Genomic DNA, 11,918 nt, shown 5'->3' with positions numbered 1-11,918 from the left:
AACATTAAGAATTTCTGTTGCACCAAATGTGTGCTGGTGGAAGGCTTGAAAAAGAGCAGCATGGGAAGGAGGAGATATTGCCACGAAACCACCAGCTTCCACCAGAATACCTAAATCATTAAACTTTCCAAAGAACTTCCCACAAGATAATTGGGACAATGCCCTACAGGAATTGCAGGTTGAAGAGATAGTATAATCTCCCCTGAGAGCCAGTGTAGTGGTTAAGAGAAGTGGATTCCCCATTCTCCACATGAGTGGTGGACGGTGAACCTGATTTGTTTCCCCACTCCTACATGTGAAGTCAGCTGGGTGACCTTGGGCTGGTCACAGTTCTTTGGAACTCTCTCAGCCCCATCTACCTCACAAGGCATCTGTTGTGGAGAGAGGAATGGAAAGGAGTTTGTAAGCTGCTTTGAGACTCCTTACAGCTGAGAAAGGCAGAATATAAATCCAAAATGTTTATGCTACTATACCTCACAATACAGCATTATTAAGGTGTACCTCTGGCTAGGAATTAAATGATCTGGTTTCTTAAGTGCATGCCTATACCTGAATCAGGCCTAACCAGAATCATACATAGTATATTGAATGCATTTTTATCCTATCCTACCTCCAACAAGTTCCTTGCATTGTACAAGCTTTCCTCCTCCTTTACTTTTGTCCTTATAACATAGGTTAGGCTGAGAGAGAGTAATTTGCCCAAGGGCAACGATAGGGGCAGAGCAAGGGGGAACTGCGCCTGGAGCATGCACGTGTCCTGCACCCCTGCCACGGCACCACCCGCCCCTCCACGCCCCGGCCATGCGCCTGGAACAGGCGCGCACCCAGGGTGTCATGCCCCCTTCCCGTTGACTCTACGCCAGTGGTCAACAGTGAGTTTCCGTGGTTGCATGGGATTAGAACCTGAGTTTCCCAGGCAGGCACTTGAGTACACTTTGCAAGTGAAAAGTTATTAAGTGGAATAAGAAACTGACATGAAAAAGTACAACTAAACCCGTCATACATTAATGCTTGAAAGAGCATTAAAGGTGGAAAACTGATACAGCTGGGGAAAGATAGAGAAAAGAATTGGAGAGAAAATCCCAGCACAGTGGAAAAACTGCTGAACAGTATTAAGTTCTCTGCCGTGTATTTATTTTTATGATAGTTCCAGCAGAAAATTCTGCTTAAAATATGTTGGGCTCTAATTAGATGTTTTAATCAAGGGTGAATGGCTACCAAATGGCACATAAATACCTGGACATTAAAATAAGTCAACCTGACAGCATATAAAAGAAGTAACATATAAAAGTCAAGCTATAGCAACTCTGTGTGTGTTCCTTTGTGTCCCGCATTTTTTCCTTTTCACTTTTCTAGTCTTGGAGCTCTGAAGTCACAAAGGGCAACTGCTGCATCCTTGCCTGCTCTCCATTTACAGTTGCATACGCACCCCAGAGCTGATAACCCAGTATTTGGATACCCTTCTTCTTCCGCCAGAAGCAAAATGTGGACAGTTGGATGGCTGACGGTACCATCCTAAGCAGAGTTTCAACCTTCTAAGTCCTTGAAAGCTTTGAAGGATGTAGGTCTGCTCAGGCATTCTAAAAATCTTTTCTTGGAAACAAGGCTTGGATGGGACTGACAGCTTGAGGAAACATGCTAAGGATTGGCAGCAGGTGGCAAGATGCCATGCCTGATGTCTGCCAGGGCAAATAAAGGTTGTCCGAGGGCTATTAATTGGAGCTGCCAGGGATGGAATTGTGTTTATGATAACCAAACATGATAAATTGAGAGCCACTTTTTATCGATTGACCTTTTTGTATTAAAATCAGTAAAATGTCTTTTGAAAAACCCTACCAACAAACTCCAACATGGACAGACCTAAAGACTCACACGTAAGGCTCTATAGTGCCCTCCAGATAAATGAAAGTCTTTGCTGTTCCTACTCTGTGTTAATCAGACACTAGAGGGAGAAATGGCATGCTGTTTGTCACTGGGTTGTATAGCAATTTGCTAGGCAGGCACAAAATACTCTAGGGCAGCAAATTCTGCCCTTAGTAGATTGGATACCAACCATGAATAATTGTGATTTCCATTTAATAATGGCAAATCAGTTTGTTAGGGTAAGGTGACAGCTCTGATAGCCAGTGAAGTATATTGAAAACTAATGTGACAGCATTAATGTGTTTGCCAAGCACCCATATTAACCATATTTTTCCTTGTGATCGGTTCCAAGATGATTAATGCTGTCATCTGCTTTATCTCCACCTCTGCACCATTCTTTAGAGAAAAGAGGCTTTGTTTTTGTAATTTAAAAAAAAGAATTACAATAAAACAATTATTACAAGAAAATTACAAGAATGCAACTATTACAAGAATACAAAAATTACAAGAACACATCTATCCATTGCAATTGCATGGTACGTAGACTACACAAGTTATTGAGCAAATGTTAAAACCAACAGCTGCACATAAAAAGTAAAACGGAAAGGTTCTGCAGAATCATAATGTTATTCAAGAATTGAATAAACATTATTCAGTTTGATGAAATTTGTCTTCTTGTCTATTCCAACATAATTAGTTAGCATAACCATTTGGATGATCTGCCAGATCTTTTTCAGATAGTCATCAGTTGTGAGTGCTTCATTATCTTTCCATTTTGCTGCTACACACAATCTTTTGTAATGCAAGAAAGACACAGGAAAGACTTGTAACAGATTCCAAATCACGCTGTTCAATTCTAGTTTTGAAATGATTTAAATAGTAATGCCACTGGGCCTCTTGGCAATTCACATCTTAATGCTTCTTTAATTAATTCTCTAGTAGTTTGCAATATGGTTGTGTCTTCCCACAGAACCTCCGCATATGCACAAAATCAGAATGTTGCATCTTCAGTGTTCAACATCGTCTAAATGAAGGAAAACGTACATTATGTGGTAAATATCTCTAAAATATTATATAGATTTTTTTGCTTAGAGTTGCTATATAGCAATTGTGGGGGGGGGGGATATAAAGCCAAATTCAACTTTCATGAAGCTGATTTCACCAATCTTAGAGCTCAAACAAGTTCTTGGATCTCAGGAACTAAATGTCTTTCCCAATACCTGGTACATGAGATTGATAGGGTCAAAACAGACTTGGCTTGAAAGCTGTGGGCGTCTCCCCTTGCCACCATCCTTGCCCCATATATCCCTAGTAGGCCTCTGTGCTCTGCAGAGGCAAACCTGCTGGTAGTCCCTTGCCCCTCAATGATGCGGCTGGCCTCTACCTGGGCCAGGGCTTTTACGGCCCTGGCCCCTGCCTGGTGGAACACTCTTTCACCAGTGGTTAGGGTCCTGCGGGACCTTGGTGAGTTCCACAGGGCCTGTAAAACTGAGTTGTTCCACTGGGCTTTTGGAGAGGCCAGCCACAAATTGCCTGCCCCCTCTTGATGCCCGGTTCCGCATTTTCTACCATCTCCGGCATTGCCTTTGTATTACACTTGTACCATCTAGGCACTGCTCCCCCCCCCCCTCCGGGTCTTAGGATTGGACATCATCAATTCAAATTATTTAAATTGGATTAATTATTTAATTAATTAATGTGGGCTTATGATGCTGCTGCTTGTGATTTTAAGGGATTTTTAATTTTTATATTTTTAATTTAAAATTTGTATCTCATTTTATTGTTGTATTGTATCTGGATTTTTGTTGTGCACTGCCCAGAGCCCCTCAGGGATTGGGCAGTCTATCTACTACTACTACTACTACTACTACTACTACTACTACTACTACTAATAATAATAATAATAGGTTGGCACCCTGGTGAACTGCACACAGAGGTCAGCCGTTTCCAGCAGGTAGACTTCAATGACAAGCAGTTTACTGCACTCTTACACCCTTCTCAAATTTCTCCTTCCTTCCTTCCTTCCTTCTTCCTTCCTTCCTTCCTTCCTTCCTTCCTTCCTTCCTTCCTTCCTTCCCCACCCCCTCTCCTGTGTTCTTGTTCTGTTCCCCAAGTAAGCTATATTAGGTGCCCTGTGCTCATCCAGAACAGAGTGGGAGACTCACAAAGGTGTAACAGTTAAAAAAAAAAAAGATTTAATTGCATAGAAGAATTAAGACCCTAACTCCTCCCACGGTCTGACTAAAACGAAGTACTTGCTTGATTGGAACAGCTTGAAGCTTGAGACCTTGGGCCCTTCCCCACTTTTCCCTCTACCACCATCACTGCGCGCTACTCACTGCGCGCGTCATTCCGCACCCAGGCTTCTCATCAAAAGGTGCCGTTGTCTCCAGCGCCAGGAATGCTGCATGCTGAGGGGGCGTGACAGCGGCAATGTCAGGGCGGCTGCGTTGTCACCACCCCTGTACTGGGGAGTGCCACGGGACCCCACGCTACTTGGCCCGAGTAGCGCGCAGCAGAAGGTAAGTAGGGAAAGGCCCCTTGATTCTTCCTTGACTGCTTCTTTGACTGCTTCCAAGAAAGTCCACTTTGTCTGTGCTTCCTCTTAGTTCCTTTGGTTTCCTCTATCTGGACCCCACTTTCTGTGACACCTTAAACGTGAGTCTGTAACACTTTATACACCTTATACGTAAGAGATATTACAGCCTTCCAGCTCCACTAGCACCTTAAACTATAACTAACTGAACAGGAGGACTACTGGGTAATGAAGAAGAAGAAGAGTAGTAGTAGTAGTAGTAGTAGTAGTAGTAGTAGTAGTAGTAGTAGTAGTAGTAGTAGTTTGGATTTATATCCCCCCTTTCTCTCTTGCAGGAGACTCAAAGGGGCTTACAATCTCCTTGCCCTTCCCCCCTCACAACAAACACCCTGCGAGGTAGGTGGAGCTGAGAGAGCTCCGAGAAGCTGTGACTAGCCCAAGGTCACCCAGCTGGCGTGTGTGGGTGTGCACTGTTATGGCCTTAACAGGAGTAAGGGTTTTATTGAATGGAATCTCCACCAGCTGCTAAAAGTGTAACAGCACACATATAGTTTTTAAAAAGTAGATCAATGGGGAATGAACGCTCACGTTGGTAGTGAGAGGGGCCGAGAGGAGATCTTTTAGACTGTGTAATACGGAGAAGGAATTCTGGCAATGGATATTCCACAGAGAAGCAAGAGTCCAAATTGAGTTTAAACGTTTTATATAAATTTGTTCAAAAATACACACACACAGCAAGACGTAAGGGCACATACATTCAAGTTCCTGGTATATAAAAAAAGGTTTGAAAGATAGATTGGATGATAGAGAAGGGAATGGGGGTTGTTGTGGGGTAATACATTACCTAACGATTCTTAGAAGGGTAGAAGTAGAAGGCAGGGATTCCATGCCAGCACAGAAACCCAATGAAGGACGAATTCATGTCTCAAACTGACCAGACCAAGGAAGGTACAGGCTAGTAAGAGCACATGTGTTGGGGTGAACTAAACTTTTATACCCTTTTGCCCAGGTCGGGGCGGGAACAAGTGAGTTTTAGGTTTCATTTTTCTAAATTCTCTGGAACTTCCCATGCTGGGCTTGGGGGTGCTGAGGTAATTAGTCAGCTCGTTTGCTGCTAAACCTGGGACAATGGGGCCAAAATTGCTTTGTTAAGCTAAACGAGGAAATGCTGAAAGACTTCCATGCAGATTAACTCTTGAGAGTCACTGCCCAGGATATACAGATTTAGCTGAGACATTTAGATCAGGATAAGGTGAGTGGTTTAGGAGTCATAACAAAGGTAGAGGAGATGCAGAGAAGCAACCCTTTGTTGCTAACTTGGTTTCCAGAAGAGATAGGGAAATGACAGTATCTGATAGCAAGTTGGCTTTCCATATTCTTTGTCTTTAACAGTATCTTTGCAAGGTGAGGTAATCAAGCTCATGCCCGCAAACAAAATGAGACCTCCAGGTTATGCTGGAGTAACTCATTATCTTAGCTTTTGTTAAAGTAGTTTTGACCTTTTGGCTGTGGTCAGGTGATCGTGCGGCTACCTACACCCATAGGAGTGCTTTTGGCAACTGGCTTTGGCCAATATGATTTTTAAAGGAAAATATACTGCTATGAGAAATATATATATTTCATAGGATTGGTCAGAGAGCTTACAGCACAGGCTAATCTATATTCCCCAGATAAGCCTCCACAGCTCAGGCGGCAGAGCTGGGAATCAAACCCGGTTCCTCCATATTAGATACATGAGATCTTAACCTCCTATGCCACTGCTGTTCCTGAAGAATGTAAGGCTCTTGCCTCTAGAGGACTTCTTAAAGGGACAGTGTCTAACTAAGGTTCCCTCCCATAGAAAACTATACAAAAGGAACTAAGCCCATTCTAACTAAAGGGACAACTGAAGCTTAAATAAAGAAAATTGTGAGGGTGTCTCTGGGGGCATGACAGTTCCTTTTATCCCTCCCGAAATGTTTCTTCCTCCCTTGGGGCTCCCTATTCCAGCCTACTAGTGGTTGGCAGGCTGTCTGCCGAGCCCTGCTGGCTTGGGATTGGTCTGAAAGGGCTCTGGACCCTCCTCCCTGACTGCTGCTTGTTCTAGTCTGTGCTGGCCTCACCCCATTCTGTGGAAATGCTAAGGCCTACGATTGCAGCTGGATTGGGGGTGTGCTGGGACCACTCTTCTCAGTGGATCAGCTGAGGCTTGCTCCTGCTGCCCAGGTGATTCATGCAGTTCCCAGCAGCTTCTCCTGGCTTCTGGCTTCCAGGAGGTTCTGGTGTTTGCTGAAAAGTCCAGGGGCAGAATTGCCATATGTGGAGTGTCCTGAGGTCTGGGTAAGGAAGGGGGGTGGGAAAGCCTGCAAAATGATGGCAGGTAAAAGGGGGCATATCTAGGGGGAGCAGAGAGGGCAGATGACCCAGGCACCACTTTTGAAAGCCACGTGAGGGTGCATTTTGGCCATTCCCCCCCCCCCATATCCCGCCCCCAGGAGCAAGAAGAGGGCTCCTTTGCTGCTGTGGCCTGGAGCTGCCCCACCCTGTCCAACAACCAGGGCCTGGTGGAGACGGGGCATTGCCATTGCTGGTGGGTGCTGGGCTGCTTCAGTAAAGGAGCCCTCCCACCAGCCTCGAAGTGTGCAGCCTGGGTCAGTTCTGCACAGCATGACAATATGGGGTTATGCGAAGTTTAAGATAATGGTATTCACCAAATTGTGGAAACCAGAGCGAAGGAAAATAAATGGGAATGCAATCGAGCAAGTACCTACTTACAGATATTTAGGAGTGACATTACAACATAACCTGAAATGGAGCAAACCAATTTAGTTGCCAAACGTAATACTGCCACGATCAAGCCGCAATCAAAATATTTACTTCCAAATTACTTCCTAAGCTACTTTTTGGCACTCCAATATGGTTCAGTGGCCCCACCAAGGGCTTAGAAATAATCCAATCTAGGTTTTTTCACATTTTCCTCTGCCTGCCAAATTGTGTAGCATACCATTCCCTATGCCTTGAATCGGGCTTAAATCTTAAAGACTGGAATAGTCAGGCTATCCTAGGCAGGAAGTTTCAAGCCATGAAGGATGCTATACCACAGATACTAGTTTGACTTCTGACCTGAGCACACAGGTTGACTTCCTTCAAAATCTCAGTTACCACAGGATTGATAAGGGAAGAGGGCCTCACTAGCCAGACTGGTTCAGAGCTTTAAAGGCTCCAATGTGCCATGACCTGTGTCTGGGTCAATCCAGCCTTTTCCACATAGGCTCTATTCTTGTCAGCAGCAATGATTTCTAGTTCTTGAATACTAAGTTGTGTCACTAGGAACAGAACTTACATTAAAATCCTAAGAACACTTTTGTAAGAGTAAAAACCCCTTCAAGAAAGCTTCATTAGAATTCTGAGTAGACCCGCTCAGGGGAGGGGTCATACCCTGTTTCTCCGAAAATAAGACATCCCCTGAGAATAAGACATAGTAGAGGTTTTGCTGAAGTGCTAAATATTAAACATCCCCCAAAAGTAAGACGTAGCAAAGTTTTTGTTTGGAAGCATGCCTGACAAACAGCACACCAGAGCATGCAGCTGTGGAGCGGAAAAATAAGACATCTCCTGAAAATAACACATCGCGCATCTTGGGGAGCAAAAATTAATATAAGACACTGTCTTATTTTCGGAGAAACACGGTAGCTCAATGGGAGAATACCCATTGGATGGATGGATACAAATGCCGTAGACACCCAAGCTAAGTTCAGGGCAACTAGCTCCATGCATTAAAAATGTTTATCTTTCAACACGCATAGTCCTGCCAGGCTATCTTTTAAGTTATGGTGAGGATTTTTTAAATTATTATTTTTAACTGTAATGTAGGTTTAACATGCTGTTGCCACCCTGAGCCCTTTTGGGATGGGCAGGATATAAAGCTAAAAATAAAAATGAATTAATTTTTTTTAACAGCATACCCATGAGCCTTTGCTAAATATGCAAATTGTTAACCCAAGACCCTGGAAATTCACTGCCAGTCTGAGGAGACAATATTGACCTCAGTGGACAAATCATCTGATTCACCATACGGGAAGGTTCATCATTTCATTGCACAGTTTGTCTGGTGTAAGGGGTGAGTAATATGCTGTGGCTGAGAATGCCTTGGCTGGAGGGTAATAAAATTATAGAAGCATGGACAAAGCTAAAAGAATAATAAGGGAGAGTTATGGAATAAAAGTGCTGAAAAAAGTTTTGGTTTAAATGGCTGTGTTATTTATACTTGGTGTAATTAGTGGTATGAAAGCAATGGTACACAGTCTTCTTTTATAGCCAAAATGTTTTTCAGGACCGGAAATTCTCCTTCAGACTAGTAAGAATGTTTCTTTTTTCTGCCTCTAGGGCCCATTATATATGGAATGCTTACCTCAGGGCTTTTCACTGCACAATGGGCTTGTAGTGAGGTCTCCTCACGTTTCTCTGTTTACATGCGAGGAGGCACTAACTTTTTGCTGCACAATTTTTCTGCAGAGAACTCTCCCAGGCCTTTGCTTCTCCTTGGAAGGGAGGACTCTTGAAAAACTGTGGGAGGGGGGAGAAGAGGTGCTCCCAGCAGTACTTTTAAAGCCCTTCGGGGGTAGGGCGGTTTATCAAATCGAATTATTATTATTATTATTATTATTATTATTATTAATAATAATAATAATAATAATAATAATAATGAACAAGAAGAAGAAGAAGAAGAAGAAGAAGAAGAAGAAGAAGAAGAAGAAGAAGAAGAAGAAGAAGAAAAAAGAAAGAGAATTCCTGTGGTAAAATGGCTGTGGCATTCCCAAGTTGTTCCTGGGGATGCCACATCATCTAGTACTCTAAAATTATTGTATCTTTTGGGCCCTAACCCAGCACCCATCATCAAGTTTGTTCAGTGGATTGTGTGTCATGAAATCCTAGATAATATTCTGTTACTGGTAGCTGGTAGTGACAATTCTTTAATCTGAAATATTTTAATTTGTGTACTTTATGTTTATATTTTGTAAGCAGCCCTGGACAATTTGGAAAAGTGGGATATAAATATTTAAATAAATAATACTGAGGATCAGGGACCAAGTATGTTAAAGGGTGTTGAAGACTGTTGCTCCTTTTTTTTCTTTTCCTTTTTACCCAGCTCTAGTCCCTCTAAAATCATCTGCTTTCATCACTTGTTGCTCTGATCATCCATCTAAAAGCCCAATCTTGGGGAAAAAAAAGAAATTCATCAGCCTCTGCCTGTGTGAGGTTTAGGAAGGAAAGAAGAGCTTTGCTACTGGGCTGGCAAGAAACTTGGTGAAGCATGTAGTGAGACACTTTGAGCTTATTGCATGAAGGAGGCTGAGTACGATACTGTCAAGAATTGGCAATGGAAGCAGGTGTGCTAAAGAGAAGGAGAAATCCACCTCCCTATTTCAGCTGGTACCAAAGACACCCCCCCCCCCATCTACTGTCAATATTGAGTGAATAAAAGCAGTGAAGGTTTACCTCTGTTCTATGGACTTTGTAGGGAATGTGGAGAGGATATGCGAGGGTAAGTTTTCACAACCAGGCACATTTGGCTGACGAAAAGAAAACTTTTCACTTTCGGCGTTTCAGGAAATGACATTACCGTGCTTGAATTTACAATTTAGCCGTGAATGTGGCTAAAGCTTCTGGGCTCTGCCCTGGGAAGGCCCTTTTCACCAATTTGATTCAGACCCAACGAGAGAGCTGAATTCTCATTGAAAAGATTGTCTCCCATTCAGGGTCCTTTTTCAGCGTTCAATTGCTGTCACTTTAACAGAAGACCCCTGCATGTAGCTTCCTTTCGTTTTGTGTGCGCCCCATTGGCAGCAGTGTGCAAAGGGTACACTGTGGCCTACTAAAATGAATTGCCGAAGCTCCTAAACAATAGAGCTTTGTAGGGGAAAAACAGTGAAGTCACAGTTTCCCAGGCTCCCTCCTTCCCACTCTCCCTCTCTTTCACCCCTAGATGCCTAGTAATGAGGGGAACTGGGGGAGTGTGTTGCAGTGGCTTACTCTTAGACAAAAGAAAGAGGCCTTCCAAGTAATTCAAAGGGCATCTTTAGGTCTACAGCCAGATTGTGGAAGGGTCCCCTTCTCCCCACCCCCACCCCCACCACAGCAGCTGGTTTTTTGTTGTTGTTGTAGGTGCTTGAAGACAACAATCATTAATCCAGAGAATGTTTATTTCACCAACAAAACAAAATCAGTTTCTCCTCCTCTACAGTTCTAGAAACCCTTGCAACCAACACGTGGCTATTGTTACCTTAGTGGTAGCAAGCAGACCATTGTTGAAAATGGGTCATTACAAATACTTGGATTGGGGGGGGTGGGGGGTGGGGAATGGATTAATGGTAACCTGTCCTGACATCAGGTTTTAACCGCGCTAATTTGAAACTGAGCTCCTTCTCTAGCTGTGGAAATCTCCGAAGGACAGGTTTGTGTTTAGCAATAATAAATAAAAGTATTTAAAACTTGATTTTTTAAACAAGTTGAACAATTCTTATGGTGCTGAATTCAGTGGAAAATGTAGTCAATTGGTATTTTGCAGAATTTATCCTTCTGCTAAAAACAAACGATTCTAAACTCATGGTCTCAGAAGATCAGTTCAAACTGTGGAAAATGCTTCTGCGTAGGAAAGAAAATCATGGAAATATTTACAATCAAATGTCCGTGTATCTATTTCATTTGGGTTATGCACACTCAGAAGCCATTTGTGGCTTCTAGAGGCAGGGGAAAATTCCAGAAGGATAGCCATGTGAAACTAGCTGGCTGCATTCACACATAAACGGATATTGTGTAAGTGATGCCCTGCAGCTGCAATTCACAACTACCTTTTCCTGCATGGACAAGATGATGTTAGAAATGAATGATTGCTATAGTACAATGGTAGCACAAACCTTAGCCAGGTTGTAATTTTGGCTTTGTTGTAGCAAAATGACAATGTTCTGTGGCAACACGTGGGAACTATCTTGTGGGGTTCCCACAGGGCACAGTTCTATCCCCTCATATTTTCCAATCTCTATGTAAAGCCCTTAGGACAAATCATTTGCAGTATGGGGGTTGGCTACCACTAATATACTGACGATACTCAGTTCTATATATCCTTTAACCAAATTTCGTGATGTGATAGCAGTCCTGAATTGCTGTGGTTAACTGGCTAAAAGTCAACAAATTGAAACCAATCCGTGAAAAGACAGAGTTAATGCTGGGAAGGCAGAGGTCTTGAATATTGTTCTCCCCACTTCTGATGGAGTTCAATTGACCCTTGCTAACTCAGTTAAAAGCTTTGGGGTTATGCTGGATCCAGCTTTATTACTGGAGAAGCAAGTCAATGCAGCTGCCAAAAATGCTTGTGACTCACTCAGCCCAGCCCATAAGTCGTCCACTTACCAAAATAAGGATGACTTGGCCACCTGGTTCTATACCATAGTAAAATCAAGACTAGACTACTGTAATGCACTGTACATCCATTTCCCCTCAAAATCTACTCAGAAACTCCAACTGGCCCAGAATGCTGCAG

At 43.1% G+C, this 11,918-nt stretch overlaps 1 long non-coding RNA gene across 1 annotated transcript; it reads left to right on the top strand.

The window, feature by feature from the left end:
• The first annotated feature begins 8,168 nt into the window (after window positions 1-8,168).
• Window positions 8,169-10,675, top strand: LOC125429630. Its single transcript, XR_007244016.1, has 3 exons — window positions 8,169-8,211; window positions 8,339-8,489; window positions 9,528-10,675. It is a non-coding gene; the product is annotated as an uncharacterized LOC125429630 (long non-coding RNA).
• The last annotated feature ends 1,243 nt before the right edge of the window (window positions 10,676-11,918 follow it).

The sequence above is a fragment of the Sphaerodactylus townsendi genome, linkage group LG03 (genome assembly GCF_021028975.2).
Source record: "Sphaerodactylus townsendi isolate TG3544 linkage group LG03, MPM_Stown_v2.3, whole genome shotgun sequence".
NCBI classification, from domain to species: Eukaryota; Metazoa; Chordata; class Lepidosauria; order Squamata; family Sphaerodactylidae; genus Sphaerodactylus; species Sphaerodactylus townsendi.
The sequence above is the reverse complement of the archived record's forward strand: the minus strand, read 5'-3'. Positions and strand labels throughout refer to the sequence as shown.